The following is a 9,067-nucleotide window of genomic DNA, read 5'->3' as shown; positions in this document are numbered from 1 at the left end:
TTGTCTTGGGCCCATGTCACAGCCCTCTTGCTTCCTTCTGCAGCAATCTTCTGACACTGGCTTAGGATGCCCACTGGAACTCCACTGTATCACACATATGCAGCCCAAAGATGTTAGGAAGCTAGTGACTTTGGGGCCATTCTTGATTAATGGGAGGTGGAAGCCCAAAAGATAAGTGCTCTTCCTTCCATCTGTTCTTCCTTCCATCTGATGTTGGGCTCCAGTCACCCGTAGCAGCGGCCAACTCAATAATAATACATCCCTATGTTAGCTTTCTCTTTTTTCCTTTTCCACTCCTCTACCCCTCCCTCTGGTTCCCTCAGATCATTTCCCAAATAAATTACTTGTATAATAACATTTACTGGTATAAGAACATTTGTCTTAGGCTTTGCTTTTGGGCAAGGGATAAACTCCCGCTAAGATGGTTGGTACCAGGAATGGCTTTTGAAAGCAAACACTCAAAATAGTATCTTGTGAATGGATCAGTTATTGCAGTGGATTTGGATGAAGTGCAGGTGGGAGGTGAAGTGCTAGATTATGCAGTAGCTGTGCTATTACAGTGAAATAGGACTAGTGGAAATTATAAAGTATTCACTTGCTACTTTGAAATGCTTTAGGAGCTTTGAAAAAGAAAATGGCACAGGCTCATGACAGCCAATTAACTCAAGGAATGCTGTGAAAGCCAGAGTCCCTCTATAGCACTCTAAGGAAACTCTTCTGCAGATACAGGGCAGACTGCTGCCAATCAGGCTCAAATCTAACAGTAAAGGTGGCAAGGCTGCAAAGGAGGCTGAATGCACAGTCCCCAGCAAAGTCAGTGTGCTGACACAAAAAGAATGGAACCCTAAATCATAGGATGGGGATATTTGTGTTGGTGCCTGAGAATCTCGAACCCTGAGGATCCTTGAACTCTGAGCTGGCACAAATTGTGTCCTCCAATTTTCTAGAAGAGTATAGCCTGCCCTTTGCTTTGAGATTCTCTAAGGGCTTTATCTGAGGCAGTTGCATCACAAGGTAACACTTGTCCTCCTCAAGACCCACCCTTGCTACCTCTCACTGACTCCTAAGTAATAACTAGGATCAGGTCTCAGCAAACTCTAACTTGGGGAATGTAGTCCTTCCTCTAGGAGGATAGGTTTTACTCTGACTCAACTGCAGATTCTGGTTAAAATGTATTGTGAGGAACCCAGGGAATATGTCTGAGAGTAGATCTTGAGGATGTTGAATCAAGGGGTGTGGTGGGGATGGAATATAAGGCTTGAGAGGAGAGAGTGACATCGGGGCACTCACTCATGATGCATGGTTTAATTCCCTGGCAAGAATCTCTGGAGTTGCTCCTAACACAATGCAAGGATGGCATACAGAAGATATGATAAGCATGCCAGCAGTTATCTGACAGTACTGAGGAAGGGGTCAGAAAGCTTAGGGATGTATTTGTTGTTTGAAACTGGAGAAGCTACCACCTGACTTTTCCCTGGGAAGGCCCAGATGATATTCATAACTAAGGCAAAAAAAGTATAACAGTAGTCAAGTGCAGTGGATCATGCCTGTAATCCCAGCACTTTGGGAGGCTCAGGTGGGAGGACTGCTTGAGCCAGGAGGTCGAGGCTGCTGTGAGCCTTGATCATGCCAATACAGTAGCCTGGGTGACAAAGTAAGATCCTATATCAAACAACAAAAAGAAATGTAATGGTGAAGAGTATACTGAAAACTTTGAAAAGCCTAGTAATGGTTGATTGACCTCCACAGACTAGAATTGATGATGGAAGATGTTGTCATGACACTGGGCTCTGTGGTATCAATGTAGATACAGGATGGGATGCCGAAATTTTGAAGGCCAAGTTGCGGAACTTAACTGTCAGAGGCCCAATGGACATAATTAACTTAATGGGTACCTAGGCACGAATCTGTGAACAAGGTAAAGTTCATGATGTTCCAAGGGGCAAGATAGAAGGACAGCTGATTAGGATGTTATTTGACTGGTATAACTGACTCCTCTCACCCCTCAGAAAAGAAAATTGAGAACTGGCAAGGAGAAGGCTGACATTAATCTTTGTAATGAAAAACCATAGTTCCCCATCCAGTTTCCAGACCTAAAGCTCATGATAGAAGGGAAGGCCCAGATCCCTTGAGGAAGGATCATCAAATATATTTGGTAAACATCCTCCTAATCCCTTCTCAAAGGGGAAGTCATGTACCATCATTTACCAGGGTAACTATGCAATGGATAAAAAGGAATAGTAAGATTTTTTCAACCAAGGACCATTGGATACAGTGCCTGAGCTGACATGAATCCCAGACGACCCAAAAGACCATTGTGGTTCACTGGTTACAACAGGGAAGCTCAGTGACAAATGGAGTACTGGCTAAAGTTCATCTCACAGAAGGTAAAATTGGTCTGGTCCCACTCTATTTCTACTCTCCCTAAATATACATAATTGAGATAGATACATTTTGAAGCTGACAGAACCCTTGGGCCTACGCTGATGGCTCTTGCTCCTTGCCCCAGGGCTTCTTAGATGCTGTAAAGCACAGTTAATGACCTAGATGCATGACCCAGATGCTTCCCTTGGCCAATGGGTCATGTCGACATAGTCAGTGAGGATATAGAAGACTTGAACAACAGTATTAACCAACTTCACCTAATTGACATTTATAAGACACACTTTAGAAAACACATTCTTTTTTTTTTTTTTTTTTTTTTTTTTTAGTAAAAATGGAACAATTACTAAGACTGGCCATATATTAGGCCATAAAACAAGGCTCAATATTTTTAAGATGACTCTGATCATAAAGTATATCCACTGGCCACAGTGGAATTAAATTATAAATCTATAACAAAGATGTCTGGAAAAATCTCAAATGTTTGAAAACTATATAACACGTGTAAATGAGCCACGGGTCAAAGAAAAAAAGTCAAAATGGGAATAAAAGTACTTTCAATTGAAAAGTAATGAAAACAAAACAGCATAATATTTGTGGGATGCAGCTAAAGCAATATGTAGAGGAAAATTTATAGCACCAAAATGTCTCTATCAGTAAAGAAGAAAAATCTCAAATCCGTCCTTACCTTAAGGAACTAGAAAAAGAAGAGAAAATGAAACTAAAATAGGTAGAAAAGGGAAAATAAGACCAGAGTATAAATTGAAATAAAAAACAAAAGCAAGAGAAGAAATCAATAAAACCAATAAAATGTATAAACCTCTAGCCTGACTAATGAGAAAGAGAGAGAGTGAGAGAAGGCACAACTGTTAGGATTGAGAGTGGTGACATCAGTATAGATTCTACAGATACTAAAAGGATACTAAGGGAATACTATAAATAACTATGCCAGTGATTTTGACGACTCAGATGAAATGGACAAATTCCTTAAAAAACACTGTGTTGTAAACACTGTGATGTGTTGTAAGTCCCCTTTGTGGGATCTTTAAGGATTGTTCCAATTTGGTCATGGAAATTTGAGAGAGGCATATAAAATTAAAGGATTTATTATACTCATTTGTCTTAGAAAAGGGAGGCATGACGTGCCACATGGTGGCTACATATAAGGTTTGAACGCCAAGGGAGCATGCTGAGCCAAACAGGTGGGGAGCTTAGAGAGAGCGAGGACCCATGGGCAAGTGCCTTTACTGGGGGTCAGAGCAGAGTAAACAAGAAAAGATGTGAAGGGATTTCATTGGTGCTTTTTGAATATCATTAGATCACAGTTGGCAGGTCAAGAATACCTTGTGACAGGAACCAGCCTGTCACCCTGGTACACCTGGTCACTTGGGCAGGGTATTTATAGCCTATTTGTGGGAACATTGAGGTACCAGGAAAATATAAAGTTAAAATATTTACAATATAGATATAACTATCAAGCTCATTAAATAATAAATGGATAACACAATTAGCCCTATATCTATCAAGAACTTGAATTTGTAGTTAAAAGCCTTACCACAAATAAAATTCTAGATGGCTAGAATGTGCACTAGAGGAAATGATGCCTAGATGGCTAGATGGCTGCACTGTGAATTTTACCAAGCCTTAAGGGAACAAAGAACATCAATTCTATAAGACTCTTCCAGAAAACTGAAGTTGGGAATTCTTTACAACTTATTCTATATGGCCAGAATCACTCTGACATCAAAACAAGACAAAGACATTACAAGAAAAGAAAATTTCAGACCAATATCCCTCTTGAACATAGACGCAAAAATTCTTAACAACTTTAGCAAACCTAATACGAGAATATATAAAAAGGATAATACATCATGACCAAGTTAATTTTATCCCAGAAAAGCAAGGTTGGTATTACATTTGAAAATTATTTGATGTAATTCATCGTATTAATAAATCACGATTATCTCAATAGATATGAAAAGAAGTATTTGATACAATTCAACACACATTAATGATAAAAATTTTCAGCAAACTCAGGATAGAAAGTAACTTCCTTAATCTACTAAAGGGTATCTACTATAAACCCAGAGCAAACATCATTCTTAATGGTAAAAGGAAAATTCTTTCCTCTTAAGAATAGGAACATGGCAAGGGTGTCTGCTCTCAGCACTTATTTTCAGCATTATACTGGAGGATCTAGCCACTGCAACAAGGCAAGATAAAAATAAATAAAAGACTTCCAGACTGGAAAGAAGAAAGTAAAACAGCCTTTATTTGCATAAGACATGATCATCTGTAGATAATTCTGTTAAATTTATTTTAAAAACTATCACTAGAAATAGGCTAGGTGCAGTGCCTGATACCAGCACTTTAGGAGACTGAGGCAGGAGGATTGCTTAAGCACAGGAGCTCAAGGCTGCAATGACCTGTGATGGCACCACTGCTCTCTCACCTGGGTGATGGAGTGAGATCCTATCTTACACACAACACACACACACACACACCCCAAAAAACAACGAAACTATCACAGAAATAATATACAATAAAGGTATATTTCTATATACTAGCAACAAAACCAACAAGTTGAAATCAAGAAAACAATACAATTTACAATAGCATGAAAAATGAAATTCTTAGGGATAAATCAGACAAAAGATAAATAAAACTTTTGTAATGAAAAGCACAAAACATTGCTCAGATAAATAAAATAAGACCTAAATATACTGCATTCATGGATCAGAAGACTCAATATAGCTAAGATGTCCGTTCTCCTCAAATTGATGTATACATTCAATGTAATCCCAATCAAAATCACAGCAGGCTGTGTGTGTGTGTGAGTGTGAGTGTGTGTGTCTATGTTTATAGATGCTGACAAATTGGTTCTATGATATCATGAAACTACAAACATAAAACAACTTTGAGAAACAACAATATTGGAAGGCTTACAGTACCTGTCTTCAAGAGTTACTATGAAACTATAGTAATTAAGACAGTGTGGTATTATATTAGTCTAAAGAAAGCAAATGGATCAGTGTTAACAGGACAGAGAATCCAGAAATAGACTTGCACATGTGTGGTTGATCTCTGACAATGGTGCAAAGACAATTCAATAGACAAATGACAGTGTTTTCAAGAAATGATGCTGGAAAAATTAGATATCCATATGCAATAAAATAAAATTTGATTAATGTTTCACATGTTATAAAAATCAACTCAAAAAGGATTATGTATCAAAATGTAAAGCTTGAGTATCTAAAATTTCTAGAAGAAAATATACAAGAAAACCTTTGTGAACCAGGCTAATCAGAGATTTCTTACATACAACACAAAAGCATGACTCATAAGACAAAATAGATAAATTAGACTTTATTGAAATTAAGAAATTTTGCTCTTTCAAATACCTTTTTAGAAGACAAAAAGACAGCTGTAGACTGGGAGAAAGTATTTTCAAACCTGATGGAGTTGTATCCATAGTATATAAAGAACTGTCAAAAATTCAATATTAAAAAAATTCAGTTAGAAAATAGAAAAAGTTTGAACGAACACCTCATTTAGGAAGATATGGATGGAAAATAAACACAGGAAATGTTTCCCAACATTTTTAGTCAGTAGAGAAAGAAATGCAAATTAAAATCCCAAGGAGATACCATTATACAAAATGTTTAAACTTAAAAACACAGACCATATCAAATAATGGTGAGGATATAGAGCAGCTAGAACTCTGAAACCCCACTGGTGGGAATATAAAATAGTACAACTACGTAAAACTATGCAGCAGTTTTTTAAGCACACACAAAATTCTATTACTTAGCCATTCCACTCCTTGGTACTAACCAAAGAGATATGAACACATATGTCCATACAAAGACTTGCCCACAATAGCAACTTTGTCTGAAATAAAAACTGGAAGCAGTCCAAATATCTATTAAAAGGTAGATAAACAGCAATACAACCCAACAAACTCTTGTTACTCATAGGACAAAATGTATCAATCAAAATAATTACGCTACTGGAAATAACTCAGATTAAATGTTCATACTGTATGATTCTATTAATGTCAAACTCTAGGAAACGCCAACTAATAAATGGTGACCGAAAGCAGAATGGGAACGGGAAGGAGTCAGGTATTACAATCAGGCATGAGGAAACTTTGAGGTGATGGAAAAGTTTATCTTAATTGTAGAGTGATTTCAATAGTATATACATATGTTCACCCTTAACAAATTATGTACTTTTGATATCTGCAGTTTGTTGTACTCTACCCTTCAATCAAGCTATTAAACATTAATTGGAGATAATTTTCAATTGTTGTGTAAGGTTTGCCACAAAGTCTAGTATTTGAAAAGAAGCAGACCGCAAATTTTTTCCGTGAAAAAAGTTATAATGCTAGAGAGAGCTGTGGGATCTAAGGATGGGTTGACCAACGCTTGTAAAGCTACTAATCTGAAAAACACATTTCAGTTACCAGTTATTTTCTCTTTTCCATCGTGTAAATAGAATGTTAGAGTTCTTCTAATTTGGGCGTTTCTAAAATTTAAATTCACGTGAAGGGGTTAAGAAAGGCCACGAAATCCTACGTCACCACTAACGTCACTGCTCTAAGACTTGTGAAAGGAACTGGCGGTGGACCCCACCCCACCCTGTAACTCACCAGGGCGCAGCCTCAGTGCCAGGCCCCTCCCCCAACGCTTCTTTCTAGGCGGGAGGCCTAGGCCGCCACGTGACTCCCGCCAATCCCGGATGATGGCGCAGTGCTGTGCACGCAGGCGCAGTGTGGGGCCCGAGCGGCAGAAGCACGCGCGGTAAGCTTCTGGACGTGTGCTACGGCGGGCGGAGGGCGAGGCGCGGTAGCGAGCGGAGGGACGAGAGCCCAGGATGTGGGGCCAGGGTCACTTTTCTAGAGTTCTTGCAACGGAAAGTGTGAGGTCAGTAGTAGTTTTTGTGGTAGGTGCAGTGGTGGCCGCTTCAAGGACTGAATTTTCGTCGCTACTCGTGTTTTAGGTCTCCAGTCCTGGGACTAGGCCCATTTCAGGGTTTTCTGCCGCCCTCGAGCCGCCGGCCACCGCGAAGGGTGCCAGACGCCCCAGTTTCTGAATGCGTGCAGGCAGGCGAAACCGGCCTGAAAAGACCTCAGGCCTGAATAATCTCCATGAAGACGAGGTCACGCAGCCTGCATTCTGTTTCACTTCTCGAAAATTCTGTGCCTTTTAAGTTTAAAAAAACCCTTATAAAACAAGTGTCAGGGAGCTACGTGTACCCATTTCTTCCAAATTTTCATCTCGAAGTAGAGATTTGGACCTACCGTTTGGTGATCTCTGTTTGCAGAAAGTGGGTTCAGCATCAGTTCCTTTATAATTATCAGGGGAGGTCGTTTTAAAGTAAGATTTAAAAACTATTCTAGAAGTAGCTTCTTGTAGTATGTGGAGAGATTTCCAAAGTAATTTTCACCTTTACTGAATTTAAGCCTTAATGTCTTCCGTAGAAATAGTGTCCCTAAAAGTTTTCACAGCTTTTCACTCAGTTGAGTTTAAAAACTGCTTTTTGACCATTAGTGAAGAACCCTTGTTTTGGAGGCATTTTCATACCACTTTTGAAAAATTTAAAAAACGTTGTAACAAAAGTAATTCATTTAAAAACTTTTATATTTCTGTGATGAGGGGTTGTTTTCCTTTTCATAATGAGGGACCATTTGAAACTGGTATAGTTGTGTTTAGTTAACATTTAAAGCTTTTAAAAAATTGCTGTGACTCACGCCTATAATCTCAGCACTTTGGGAGGCCGAGGTGGGCGGATTATAAGATCAGGAGTTTGAGAGCAGCCTGGCCAACATGGTGAAACCGTGTCTCTACTGAAAATACAAAAATTAGCTGGGCTTGGTGGCGTGTGTCTGTAATCTCAGCTACTTGGGAGGCTGAGGCAGGAAAGTTGTTTGAATCCGGGAGGTGGAGGGTGCAGTGAGCCGAGATTGCCCCACTGCTCTCCAGCCTGGGCGATAGAGCAAGACTTCCTCTGTTGGCGGGGAGGGAATCTGTATTTTAATTTTCTTTCAACACTTGTGAATGGAAAGTGCAATATTCTAGTATATTACAGATAAAATTATGTAGTAGCAGACATTTATTTTGGAATATTTTTGCATTCGGTAAAGTATGTAATAAAAATTATTTTTGAAGTAGTAGGCAAAATTCTATGTATTTTGCAGTCTTTAATCCCACAGTATGTTCAAAAGAAGTAACCACCATGACTTTTAAATGAAATAGACTGCCAGTTTAAAGCATTTGTTCTATTACTTCTAATGTTTCTCTTTACGTTGTGGAAGTCCTTTTTTTGGGAGGATATTTTTTAAAAAAGAATATGTACATTGTGTTTCAGAGTATTGATTTATATAAGTGATCAGAATGTATATGAGTTGTTCAGTGTGAGTTTGTAAAAGTTTGGCTAAAGATAATAAGGATAGAGATTATATATGATAAAATTGCACGTACTACAAAATACTCGAATTAGTTACTGAAGGAAATATCATTGAGTTTATTTTTAATATAGAGTTTGAATTTTGATAACTGCATTTAGGACAAAACATATTTGTAAGAATTGAACATTATGTAGGTTAGTCTTCATTATTAATGGATGGATTATTATAATCTAATTCAAGTTATTGAATTGTTTTAGTTTTTCAGAAGTTGTCCAA

Source organism: Aotus nancymaae, unplaced genomic scaffold (assembly GCF_030222135.1).
Source record: "Aotus nancymaae isolate 86718 unplaced genomic scaffold, 86718_ANA_hifiasm-v0.15.2.pri h1tg000025l, whole genome shotgun sequence".
Classification (NCBI taxonomy): Eukaryota; Metazoa; Chordata; class Mammalia; order Primates; family Aotidae; genus Aotus; species Aotus nancymaae.
Note: the sequence above shows the minus strand (reverse complement) of the source record.